At 47.3% G+C, this 14,298-nt stretch overlaps 1 pseudogene; it reads left to right on the forward strand.

The window, feature by feature from the left end:
* Window positions 1–870: 870 nt before the first annotated feature.
* Window positions 871–998, forward strand: LOC146856626 (5.8S ribosomal RNA; annotated as a pseudogene; the record flags this gene model as incomplete).
* Window positions 999–14,298: the final 13,300 nt, after the last annotated feature.

A 14,298-nucleotide genomic window follows, 5' to 3' on the forward strand; every position in this document is an offset into this window, starting at 1 on the left:
ACCATAGGCAGAAGGCCCGGCCCTGCACTGGCGCGCCCCGGCCGGCGTAGCGGTCTGCGGCCGCATGTGGCGCTTGGCTGAGGACTGGGACTTCGGCGGGCCCCTTCCCCTGGGGAAGGCCCGACCGACGTGCGAGGGACCGGGGACGGGGGGTGGCCCCATACCCTGTCCCTCTCCGAGACGGAACCTAAGCTCACCCGGCATGACCACCCCCAGCGGTGAGGGGGGGAACCGAATGGCAGTGCATCCCTTGGCTTGCACCACCCCTGCCTTGAAAAAGGCCCTGGCGCCGGCTGGGCTCTCCAGGCATCCTGAGACCCGGCCTGACCTGACCGGGTTCCGGGCGACCGAGGAGCAGCCCTTCTCACGTGGCAGGGCGGCCTGGAAGTGAAGGGGCCGAGGGCCTGCGAGGGGATCCCGGCTCCTCTCGGTGGGAGGCGTGCAGGATGGGGAGCCACCTGGCTCTTCCCTTCCGGTGCCTCCGACCCGGTGACGGACAGCTGATCTGCAGGTGGAGCGACCCTCTCTCTTTGCCAGGTACCCGGTCCGACCCGGTCCCGTGTGGCCGGGCTGAGGGGTTTGAAGACTCGCGTGGTCCCTCCTGGGTTACCCCAGGAGGGACCGGAGGCTACGGGGCTGCCTGCTCCCGTCGCTCCGGGAGACCCCTCCCTCGCCCCCCTATGTGGGCTCCCGGGCCGAGCGCCTGGCAATGTTTTTTTTCTCCCGACAGTGCTGTCTGACTCCCAGAGGGGAAGTCTTGAATGAGGCGCCCGGGCCGTTGTGCCGTGCGGGCGGCAGACGGACGGCGTCGCCTTCCTCCCTCCTCTCCTGCGCCTGCAGATGGGCAAACGTTTTCGAAAAATTACCTGTGACTCTTGGCGGTGGATCACTCGGCTCGCGCTTCGATGAAGAATGCAGCTAGATGCGAGAATTAGTGTGAATTGCAGGACACATTGATCATCGACACTTCGAACGCACCTACGCCTGTCTGAGGGACGCTTGATCGTCAATCGCTCCGGGGCTTCCCCGGGATGCGGCTGGGGCCTTCGCAGGGTGAGCTCTGCTTCCCCTTCGTCCCCCCACAAGATCAGACCCCCCGATCGCCCGTGGCAGGGTCCCTCGCCAGGTCCTGCCACGGAGGTACGCCGCCAGCACGCCTGGCGCCCCGAGAAGGAGGCCTGAGGACCGGTCCGCCCCGGGCCCGTCCCAGGGCACCTGGCTGTGTGCCGTGTATGGCTTCCCAGCGAGGGCGAAACCCCTCCAGATCCGATCCGGGGAAATAGGGCGCGCGCGCTGCCGGGTCGACAGGCCCCTGCTCTGGCGGTGCTCCAAGTCCTTCATATCAAGGCTCATCCCGCGGACGGTGTTAGGCCGGTAGCAGCCCCCCGTGTGCCAGAATCGGGTCTTCTCTGAATCAGGTTGCTTGGGAATGCAGTCCAAAGCAGGTGGTAAACTCCATCTTAGGCCAAATACTGGCGCGAGAGCGATAGCCAACAAGTAGTTGCAAAGTTGAAAAGAACTTTGAAGAGAGAGTTCAAGAGGGTGTGAAACCGTCGAGAGGTAAACGGGTGGGGTCCGTGCAGTCCGCCCGGAGGATTCAACAAGCTTTTGTCTCTCCGTGCGTGGGTGCCCATGGACGCCCTCCTCCACCACACCTAGGGGTGGGTTCCTCTGCCGCCGGGCCGGTAGGAGGTACGCGGAGGGGGTAACGCAGGCCTGCGGGGGGCTGCCTCCACCACGTGCCTTCCGGCACGGGGGCCTCCCCCTTCAGTCTCTGCCACACCGGGGTGCGGGGATGGGGGCCACCATCCCTTGCGGGTCAGCAGGGTGACCAGATGGCCTGGGCCGGCCGGGCCTCACCTTCCGGCTGCTCCCAGGCAAGTCAAGCAGAGAGGCGAGCAGCGGCAGCCCCGGGGGAAGGAGTCTCCCGAGCACCTGCCTCTGAGCGCCTGGCCACCCTCGCTGGACTGCAAGGGTGGCTGGGTAGGGCACCCACCCAGGCCATCCGGGCACTGGGTTGTCCCGGGTCATCTGGTCGCCTGGCTGCACGACCAGATAGCCCTGCAGGCCGGACGACCAGATGGCTCTCCCCGGCCTGGCTGCTTTCAGAAGCAGGGACCGGGCCGGTGAGCAGGGGTGGATGGCTTTATCTGCTACGCTGGCGGAGCGTAGTTTTCTGCCCAACCCTATATAATTGAATGCATTACATTAAACTAAACACACTGTTTATATGTAAATGTTATACACTACATCAGGATATATTCAGTGTAAATGCAAATTCCATTATAAAAAGTATGATCTCATAAGAGGCTTGTGAGAGCAAAACATGTAGTACTGCCACCTCGAACTGAATGCATGGGATTGCCTCCCTGGCACTAGCGAGCTGTTAAATTATCACTTAAATACATAAATATCCAACCGTATTTTATTCACTACTCTGTATAGATTAGCAATAAGTAATAACTAAAAACATGAAAAAGAACTGTATACAATAGATGCAAATTAAATTTACAAGTTTACGATCTTGCAAGTGTCCCACAAGCGTCTTGCATCCTCTTGGGAGAGTAACACATAAAAAAAATGATTGATGGTGACATGTCTTGATATCAGAGTTACTATAACTGTGCAAATAAACAATTTCTATTGTATGTATATCTGTTTATTACTCATACACATTTTATAACAACCCACCTCTTCTTTTGTTAAAATTTAAAAAAACATCAATTTACTAAAATAATGTCTGAACACAACGTATACTAGAAAGTCATTCTACCATATGTACACTGAGATGTCATTCCATCTAATTGTAAAAGATATCTCAAATGGCCTAAAATTGCATTAGATGAACAAAAACTGTCTTCTATAAAAGAAATACTGCTACTAAAAACTGCAGAACTTAGGCAAGCATGTGAAGATACCAATGAGAATTCAAGGGCCGCGTCCATTTACGCAGCCACTATTGAGTTAATCGGGTCTTTTTTCATATCCTCTTTCACTAATAACACTCATAAACACAAATCACTTGGTTCTTGGTTCAACTCTGAGTGCAGATCCAGCAGGAAAGAACTTGCAATCGCTATTAAATCTACGGATTGCTCTCTAATTAAAAATGCTAGGTCTGATTATAGGAAGGCTGTAACCAACGCAAAGTGTACTTGGGAAGAATCTCATTGGTTGGCCTTGAAAAACGCCAGTCTAGCAAGGGATGGGACCACATTTTGGAACCTCTGCAGATATTCGCGAGGCTCAGACCCCGATACAATTTCCAACCATATTACCAATCATGAATGGTTCACCCGTTTCTCGAATCTCTACTCAGGTGACAATACTCAAGGCACCAGTGCTTTCCTTCCTATTATCCTTTAGATTCCACCTTGGCAAACCATGACCCTTTCACAGAATTAGAAGTTATGTCTGCCATTAACAGATTGGTCTTAGCCAAAGCCGCAGGCCCTGACGGCCTGCCCGGAGACTTGATCCGCTCCGATTCTAAATCTTGGGCCGTGTATTTTACCATCTTACTTAATGCTCTTCTCAAGGGGTTACCTATCCCCGAGTCATGGAGGGGAGCGGAGGTTATACCAATATTTAAGAAGGGCTCCAGGGAGGACCCTGCTAACTACCGACCAATAAGTCTTATTGACGTTAGCCAGAAGGTGGTTGGCATGGTTTTGCTGGAGCGAATTCTATCCTGGGCTACTGAAAATAGTATCCTGTCACACTATCAAGCCGGGTTCAGACCATATACGAGCACGATTGACCAGGTCTTCAGGCTGCTATTGTTATATTGGAAAATCGTTCTGATTGGCAGGGGCAACCTCCATCTAGCCTTCATCGATCTGAAGTCAGCCTTTGACCTGGTCCCTCGTGACCGTCTATGGTCTGTTCTCCAGGATCTGGGTCTTCCGCCTCCTGTCCTTGACCTTTTGGTCCGTCTCCATGAGGGGAACTTTGCCAGGGTGCGATGGGGAACCCAGGCTCAGAGAACTGAAAAGATTCCAGTCAGTAGAGGAGTCCGCCAGGGCTGTGTACTAGTGCCCACTCTTTTTTCACTTTTTGTGAATGGAGTGGTGAAATTCTTGCTAGAAGTCCCAGCGGACGCTCCTGCCCTGGCGGGGGAAAAAGTTCCCACTCTCCTATTTGCGGACGATACCCTGCTGATTTCCAAGACACCAGCAGGGTTAAAGAAGCTCTTAGACAGATTCCACTTGTTTTGCTCAATGAGAGGCCTGGTTATTAACACAACAAAAACCCAGCTCCTCTCTTTTAAATCACGCAAATCACCCAGCGTACCCATCATGTCTGATGGAGTCCCCCTAGAATATGACAAATTATTTGACTATCTAGGCATCAGAATTTCTGACACTTTGAGCTGGAGACCCCATATTCACAAAATGCTGCTTAATTACAAACGAGCCACGGGGGTAATTACTAAAGAACATCGCTCCTCGAGGAGCAAGCCAATCACTCCCGCACTAGTGATCTATCAGGCCAAAGCAGTAGGTTCGGCCCTATATGGAGCCGAACTCTGGGGTTTTGACTACTTAGAAGAAATTACTCTGTCTGAGAACAAATTTCTGAGAGAACTAGTTTCAATGCCAAGGGGTACCCCTCTGAAACCTCTTTTCAGTGATTTGGGTAGGCGCTCGTTTAAAGACATTGCAAGGCTTCGCCCTCTGCTATTTTGGGCCCGCCTATGGCGCACCCCGGAGCTAGCCAAATACACTGAGGGCCTGAGAGAAATCATGAACATTGCAGGCTCCCACAAAATAAGCTGGCTTCGTAATATCAAAAAATCCCTTATCCAGGTTGGACTAAACGATGCCTGGGAGCATGGAGCCCCCGTGAGTAAGGTGGATCTCAAAAGAGCATACTGGGCCTGGATTGATAATCAGGATCTTGGTAATCCCAACCTAGGTAGGTTAACAGAAGCTTTTTACACCTACAAACAGTCTGTTAGTTTTGAGCCTTACCTTGAGTTTATACAAAAACCCAGGGATAGATCACTGTATCTTCAATTCAGACTCGAGATTCTCCCTACTCGTGAATTCACCAGCAAATGGAAGCCTCCCTATCAGACCCCCGACACTTGCTCGATATGTACAGAAAAAGTAGAAAGCATAGCCCATATTATGTTTGAATGCCCAGCGTACAGAAACCCGAGAAAAAGATGGCTAGGCCCTGCTTGCCGTCTCCTGGGCATTTCGAACTATCGTGTCGCCTTACGTATTCTTCGCTCTGACACAAGTTTGGTGCTAGTCTGTGCCGTGGCCAAATTTCTGGGCTGGTCCTGGACTATTAGAAGCAAATTTAATAGCTCCACTAGTTGATTTAGCAAATTGCTTTTTTTATATGTCTTTTTAACTGTATTTTAATCAATTTTTAAAACATTTTAGTGTGTTTCTTTTTAACCCAGTCATCAAGCCTTCATTGATTTGCTGTAAAAATTGTTCCCTTGATGAACTTCTATTTTTACTATGCCTGTATGTATATGCTTTTATGATAATTCTTATCGAAATAAAGCTTTTTGACTGACTGACCATATGTACACTCACAAAAACAAGTATTTTACTTTGAAAAAAACTAGAAATTCACTGAAAAGAAAAAAAGTTAAAGTAATGTTATAGTTAAGTGAATTTCTTAGTGACAAGATTAGTGTTTTACCATATGGAAGTACGCAAACCATAAACTCTCCTTCCATGTACCCCTCTGAAGAATTGCAGTTATATTTAAAATGGGTAAATTAATTTTCTGCAATATCTGCATGTCCCTCCTTTGAACTTAGTGCAGTACACCATGCAAAGTGGTGTTTATTCTCTTCCACCTTGCTGGCATAGGTGTGACACCCTACTTTTAAGAGTGCATGTTATTTGAAGCACAGAACAGCACAGTGAAAAGCCATTTGTTAGTCCGAGAGAAGCCCACAACCTCTAGAGGTGTTTTATGCAGTGCTTAATTTGAGCCGGGGCTTTCCTGTGCTAAACACCGGCACTTAATTGGTTGCGCTTAATTGGATGGTGGCGCTGTTCATCTAATGTAGAGATGAGCAGAACAACAGTTGTTTAGGAATATAATATACATTAAAAGTGCCAATACCTGCCTCCCCAGCCATTCCTTTAAGTTTTGGGGACCTGGAATGATCTGAACTGTCGCATTTACATGCGAGAGAGATGATTAGTAGTTGTTTTGGCAGCGATGACAAGAGCGATCGGTGGTGCAAGCTGCAGTGGCCTCCCGGTCAGAACCCTGACACTTAATATTTTACAAATTAAGCACTAGTTTTATGAACATGGCAAACCAATTTAATAAGCTTGGATAATACTGCAAGTTACACATACCTGCATTCTTCACAGTATTATTACATGTGTATAGTGTTGTCAGTGGTTAATTTGTGCCAATGTTTGTGGTGTTTGCGGATGATCGACACCCGCACCTAATTGTTAACACTGGCACATACTTAGGATAGTTTACCACATTGTGGCGATGCCTGCCTATTTTTCTACCAATCACATCAGATTAACAATTAAAATATGTTAGAGTTGACATCCTTGGTGTGGTTTTCCCCCATGGTTTTCTGAATTTATTTTTATTGGCCTTGGCACGCTGCATACTTTACCACTGCTAACAAGAGCTAAAGTACTTGTGCTGCCTCATCTAAACATGGTAACATTGGCGTAGACTCAAATGGCTAATTAAATTTACTTGTAAATCCCTAGTAAAGTGATACTACATGTACCCAGGGCCTGTAAATTAAATGCTACTAGGGCGCCTGCAGCACTTATTGTGCCACTAACTTAAGAAGCTTTTTTAAACATGTCCCAGGCGTGCCATTGCGGCCTGTGTGCAATTTTAAACTGCCAAATCAACCAGGTAAAATAACCCTTTCTCACCATCTTTTTTAATATTTATAAGTCCCCCTAGGGTAGGCCCTAAACAGCCCTTAGGGCTGGATGCAGTGTACTTAAAAAGTTGGACATGTACTTTTTACTACTGCAGGGCCTGCCTCTCCCAAAGTATAACATTGGTTTGAAATATTGCTTTTAATAAGTGATAACTTTTTCTTGGGTATAGGTAGAAATGTCATGCTTGGTCTTGAATGATTTGTAATTTAAAACCCACAAATTTTGAATCACAATTTTGAAAATACCCTTTTACAAAGTTGATATTTTCTTGCCCTATCATTTGGTGGCTGCAGCCAATTATCCTGGGTCATATGGCTGGAAATAGTTGGCAGTTCGCCTTGAGTATTCCTCCCAGACAGTGATACAAAGGAAGACTAGGCGTTGTCAGGATGGGCCATCTTATGAGAATGAGATGGGTGAAGCTGTTGCCTATCACACTTGCACTTCAAGGGGCTGCCAGAGCACATTTGCAAAGGACTTCACACTAGTCTACTGTTACCCCAGACCCTTTGGATCCAGGGCAGGAGAAGGAAGGAAATTCATGAACTAGAAGTGGGGTGAATCAAGAAGTTTCTCCCACTTCTAAGCTGGCAGCAGGTATAAATATTGGCCCCTCAAACCAACTCTTCACTACACTCCTTGAAATGTGTACACTACAGAAGAAGGACTACCCTGCTTCCAGAGAACTGCCCTGCTGTTCGACGACAGCCCTGCTCTCTCAGAAGGGAGACTAGACCTACTCCTTTCATCCTAGTCTGAGTGACTCCAAGTGTCAGATGGCTGACCTCCTGTTCTTAGCTACAAGAGCAAAACAAGCTCGAGTGGCCTTCTTGCAACTGCCCCCTGACCTAATGCACTGGAACTGCCTGGACCTGTCTGAGCCCCGCTGGCCTCTTCTGGAGTTAGTTCCGGATCCCCTAGAAGTGCCTTCCCAGGTCCTGGCATCTTGGCTGGCATTTGAGTGAACTCCTTCTGGTCTAACTAAAGGTTCCATTAAATTCAGCATGAAGTGATAAAAAGCCCTGCAAAGCCTCGCCACACAGCTTCATCGGAACTGACTCCTGGCGATTCAAAGCCTCGCAAACCAATACCACACAGTACGTGCAACATGGACATAAGATGCAATCCTTAGTAGGCCAATCTTGGTCCTGTGCATGGCCTGTGCTCCGTCATGGTTGACCTAAAATGGTGACTTTGTTCCTGTCTAGCCTCACAAGATACCCTTAGTTGGTATTTTGCACATTTTGGGAATATTGGATTTTTGTTGTATTGGTCTCAAATTATTTATTCAAACACAATGTATTTTTTTTAATTAGTTAGTTTGGATTTTTATTGTGTTGTGTTACTGGTTGTCTGTTGCATGAATGCTTTACACATTGCCTTTAAGTTAAGCCTGACTGATTTTGTGCCAATCTACTAGAGGGTTAAGCATAGGCTAATTTGATGACTTTTGTGGTTCCCCCTCATAAAGATTGTGGTTGTTGGGCCCCCACTTCCTCAACCAGGTCATACTTACAGCTTTGGGTGGCCTGGAATTATCCGCATTATCAAATTTATAGGAGGGTGATATTTAGTAGGGACCGTTTATACAGGCATGTGATAATGATGGCAGTTCCAGTCGGTAGTGCAACCTGCAATGACCCCCTCCTCCTGACTTTGCATTGCATTTGTGCTATGTATTTAATGTAGACTCTGTTGTAAAGTGGTGTGTTGGTATTTGCAATTCAACACAAATCTATATTTGTGTTACATTGTAAGCAAAAGTAAAGGAAAGCTGTGTGATGGGCTGCCTTGGATTACTTTGTATCTATGGGGTGTTCCAGGGGTGGGGCATGGGTGTTCACATGCAACCACCCTGGGGTTTTATGCAAATCCCAATACAAATTGTAGACATGGATTTCCACCAAAATCCTGCACCTCCTTGACTCAAGCATAACAAGAAATGCTTTCATTTCTCCTCCTTTTTCCCTCTTTGCATGTGTGCTGCATTCTACAGCACACAAACAAAGAGGTAAGTGCCTAAAAGTATAGCTTTTGTACAGGAAGGTACACTTTCCTGGCCAAAACTATGCATACCACAACACAAACACCTGGCGCAAGTGTGTGTGTGTTGGCAAATGGCAGCTTAAAGTGCACCAGAGCAGGGAGAGAGCAGAACAGTGCCACATTTTCATAGATATGGCTCTTTGCATGCATCTAAAAAAAAGAAAAGGTTAAAGGAAGGAACAACTGCCCTGGTTCTCATGGCATGTCTGGTCACAACCTTACAATGACATTTAAAAAATAAGACCATTAGAAATGATGTCTCCAGGGAGCATCTGCAGATACATAAAGTTGGTTGCACTTGAAAACAATTAGCCCTTTCTATAATGGGTATAATATAAGCTTTCCTGGGTACCGTATACAAATTACAAAATGTATTCATATGCAGCGTGAACTGCGGAGACCTCTTGTCTCAGCCACAGGATACGTTTGTGACCCCTATTCCTACCACAAGTGTAAGCGAAAAGGGCAATAGGTCAGGCCAGAACCTAGTTAGCAAAAAAAGTTCATACCTGTTTTTAACAAACAAGAGTTATGGCTCTGTGGATGACACAATTTCAGCATAATATGTCTTCGAACAAGGGCTTCAGCAGGGCACTCTCTTTGGCCAAAAGCTTCTGCTTAAGGAAGTATTCTTTCACCCATTTGTGATCAGATTTACAAATCCTATGTGGGGTACTAAATAGATTTCCCTTGCCTAAACTCTGAAAGGAGTCACATAATCCTTTAAAACCTAGTTACTTGGGCCTTGATTATGATGGTGGGTGGAAACTCTATCGGGGAATGGGACCACGTGACATGCTGTCACTGGTCCCGCAGTAGGCATTTTGATGTGACCCCCACCATGGCGGTCGCAATGCCTATATTTTGCATTGTAGCAGGTGCTGCTGGCTGAAGCACCCTCCGCAATGAAAAAAAGGGACACTGCACACATCCCTGCACTACGTGGCAGGCACCATGTGGTGCCACCCACATGGTGCAGGAATATGTAGGGGGCATCATAGGTAACCCGCAGGTCCCATGTCTGGGGGACAAGGGTCAAGGGGGACCCGCTAGGGGCCTCAATGTCCCTTTCCGGCAGCCTTTTCATGTCAGGTTCACCGCCATAAAAGGGCCGGCGGAAAAGCACATCGTAGTACCTACAGCTGTGCCTGGCAGGCAGCTCCTCCATTGTAGGCATTACTCTGCCTCCTCCACACTGGCAGGCTCACTGAGCCTGTCGGATGCATGGCGGTCGGTCTTGCCAACCACCAATAAACCGCCATCCTAATGTGGCAGGTGCAAAACATGCTTAGGATGGCGGTGAGACCGCCATCAACGGGCTGTCAGTGACAGTCTCACTGCCATCCTAATCAGCCCCTTAGTGCGATCCCAGGCCTTGACCATGTATCCAACCAAAGAAGAAGAGGGCGAAAGGCCATAATATCAGTAATGAACCAAAGTCCTGTGCACATGTATAAGAGTTCTCAATGAAAGTTCATACATTTCTGTAAACACCAAAGTCATTTAAAGTTCCAGACGTTCTGTTCTTTTTCTTTTATTCAGATAACATCAAAAGAGCAACCAGCCAACACGTGTTTCGTCACGGTGGGAAATATATTCTGACTTCTTCAGGGCTGGGAATGACACAATAAATTGAATATAAGTAGAAAGTACTACATGGTATCATAGATGAGAGGAATAGCACCTCTCATCCAAATGGAGTGAATACAGATCACCTTAAGCGTGGAAACCCTACACAAATCTTATAACTGCACATGACAATTTGATCATTCAATAGATGGAAAGAGCAAGAATAAAAGCAGCAACTGTATCTAAGTGGTGGGTAAAGTGCCACACAAATTATATAGTGAGGACCATATAACCCGCATCAAACATTGTCATGGAATTATTATTTAATTAGGACACAGAACACAAATTGAAAATTACACATTATTATAAAGAATTTGTTTGTATCGATCAGGTTGGTATTAGAGCGAAAGGGGTGCTACCTGTACTTCATATGTGTAAAATCTTATAGATCTAAAAAAATGAGATAGGGAAAAGAACTCTCGTTAGCGGAAACTATACTGGAAGGACCAAGGAGGAACTCTGATTTAATAAAGTGCCAAAAGGAATAAACGAAAGCCCTCACCACTCCACCGGTGATAATTCCAACCTGGCTGGTCAAATAAATCAGGGTTTGGAGGTACTGCAATCGAATAAAAAATGGGTATATCAGAGTAGGCACGAATAACGAGATTGGTTAGATTACAGACTACCAATCAATAGTAACACAGTAACTGTCAATGAAATGTAGGGGCTATCAGGTATCATCACAAACCTTACCCAAGTAACAGTGATCCTACGAGCAAAAGGATTGGTTGTGTATCAATGGAAGCACCTGGATAAATAATGTGGCTGCAATAATTTCAGAGAAAAAAACATAACAATAATAATGTGGCAATGTCCCAATGGCAGCCAAGTGTAGTAACAGCTGCCAAGTATCTCTATAGCTCTTATCTAAGTAGCGGTGATCCAACATGGACCGTGCCGCCAACCAGAGAAAGGGTATGATAGACCATTCTGTAATGATCTCGATCTGAAAAACAGATCAATCCCGCGTTTCAAAAAAAAAAACACTATCCAAAACCGGTTGAGACTTACGTATCACAAGGTATGGGTAGGGTGACATGGCACTGAAAAATTCTTACCTTCAGCGAGTGCACTGAAGTATGTGGCGGCAATGGGTGTGTACCGGATGTGAACACCCGGAAGTGACCTTTATACCCTCACTGCGAACCAGAAACAACGACTGGTGAAACCAAGCCGTCCTCGTATTGTGTCTGAGGAGCTCAGTGTAATGAGCTTACAGTAGTGTAATAAGACTCCCTAATTATTTCAAGAACGTGAGACTGATTACGTTTTTTCAGAAATGAGGGCATAAAATAACAAAGTACTAAGAGCATCAGAGAGTGTATTTCAGGCATGCGAAGGTGTGAAACTGTCTTTATAAGATGCAATCTGACGCTATTACTGGTGCACACAAGGTATACCTTGGGAGATAGGAGGTCATATTGTGCTGTAGTATATATACCAAAAACAAGGGGGTATACCATTGTATAGAGTAATAAGAGCATAAGAGCATGTATTAGAGGCAAGCGAAGGTGTGCAAATGTCTTACTAAGACACAATGCGATACTTATGCTGGTACATACATAGTGTTGCATGGGAGAAATGAGGACATGTCATGTGGTAGTGTATATTCGAAAAACAAGGGGATATATCATTGTGTATTTCTTAAAAGGGTCCAATACACACTAGATTAAACGTACAGAGCGCGGCCTGTGTGGGCCTATTAGTACCTTAAATGTAAAACGAATTGTGACATGCTCAAAATTGATATACAAATATTCCTAGGTCTGTTAACCCCTTCGATGCTCATGACGGAACGGTTCCGTCATGAGCATCGGTTGGGCTGTGCTCATGAGGACAGCCCCCGGGGGAAGCGCTGGCGCTCCCCCCTTGTGCAGCGATCTTCACCCCCTTTACGGGGGTGGCAGCGGAAGAGCTTCCGCTGCCACCCCCGAGCCCCCCCGAGCCCCCCACGCTTTCTGATGACGTCAGCGCGCACAGCGCGCGCCGGCGTCATCAGGAAGCGTTGGACGCGCTGGAATCCATTTCTTCCAGCGCGTCCAAGGGAGCAGAGGTAGGTGTTTGTAGTCCGGTGGGGGCCGCGGCGGTGAAATCTGTAGTATTGAGGCATCGGGGGAGAGGAAAGAGTATTTCCTCTCCCCCGATGTCTCAATACAGGGCATTCCTGCTCCACGATCGCGCACAGCGTCGCGATCGTGGAGTAGGGATGCCCCACTAGACACCAGGGATTTGGTATTTCGAATTTGGGAAGCGACCCCTTAGGCAAGGGTCGCTTCCTTGGGGATAAAAATTTGGCGAAGTCTTTTCTGCCCCCCCCTGGGGGCAGATCGGTCCGCTTTCTGCGCGTTTCTGCCCCCAGGGGGGGCAGAAAAGCCCACTAGACACCAGGGATGTCGTTTTTACTATGTAGGAAGCGACCCCTTAGGCAAGGGTCGCTTCCTTGGGGGCAAAATTTTTGGAAGTCTTTTCTGCCCCCCCTGGGGGCAGATCGGTCCGCTTTCTGCGCGTTTCTGCCCCCAGGGGGAGCAGAAAAGCCCACTAGACACCAGGGATGTCGTTTATGCTATGTAGGAAGCGACCCCTTAGGCAAGGGTCGCTTCCTTGGGGGGCCCAATAATTTGAAGACTTTTCTGCCCCCCCTGGGGGCAGATCGGTTTTCTTTCTGCCCGTTTCTGCCCCTAGGGGGGGCAGAAAAGCCCACTAGACACCAGGGATGTCTATTTCGTTATGTAGGAAGCGACCCCTTGGGCAAGGGTCGCTTCCTAGGGTGGTAAAGTGATTAGAAGACTTTTCTGCCCCCCCTGGGGGCAGATCGGTCGTCTTTCTGCCCGTTTCTGCCCCCAGGGGGGGCAGAAAAGCCCACTAGACACCAGGGATGTCTTTTTCTTTATGTAGGAAGCGACCCCTTGGGCAAGGGTCGCTTCCTTTGCGGCCTAATTATTTAGAATACTTTTCTGCCCCCCCTGGGGGCAGATTGGTCGTCTTTCTGTCCGTTTCTGCTCCTAGGGGGGGGGGCAGAAAAGCCCACTAGACACCAGGGATATAAATATTATTGTAGGAAGCGACCCCTTGGGCAAGGGTCGCTTCCTTGGGCCCCTAAATGTTTTGAAGACTTTTCTGCCCCCTCTGTGGGCAGATCGGTTTAATTTTTTTGCCGTTTCTGCTCCCATTGGGGGCAGAAAAGCCCACTAGACACCAGGGAATTAGTTCAATTAGAAATAGAAGTGACCCCTCGCTTCCAGGGTGCAATTTGTTATATGTATTTGGCTCACCTGCCCCGGGACTGAATAGCCTTTTTTTTCCTGCTGTTTTCTGCCTGACCTGGCACACAAACCGATTGACCATTTGGGTAGTGACATGGCATGTTATAATGTTTATTGTTATATTTTTTGTGATTTCCAATTGTAATGTTTTTTTTGTTTACTTTTTTGTTCTAGGTGAAGGCTTTTCTTCTGTTCACGGTGACGTTTTGGTTCTGGTGGTTTTGCTGTTTGTGTAGTTTGGTAAGAGACTGTTTTTTTGTACAATGCAAATGTGTTTGATTTCTCTGCCTGTTTTTTTTTGCAAATGGTGTAATAATAGCAGTATGTTTGGTTTTTGAGTTTCAAAAACTTTTTGCATTGGTGCACGATGTGTATTTTGTTGTCTTGTGAGTAATTTGTTTTTTTTTCTTCTTTCTAGTTTGATATCGTTGGTCTTTGCTGTGTCACTGCAGAGT

This window comes from Triturus cristatus, chromosome 4_1 (genome assembly GCF_964204655.1).
Source record: "Triturus cristatus chromosome 4_1, aTriCri1.1, whole genome shotgun sequence".
Classification (NCBI taxonomy): Eukaryota; Metazoa; Chordata; class Amphibia; order Caudata; family Salamandridae; genus Triturus; species Triturus cristatus.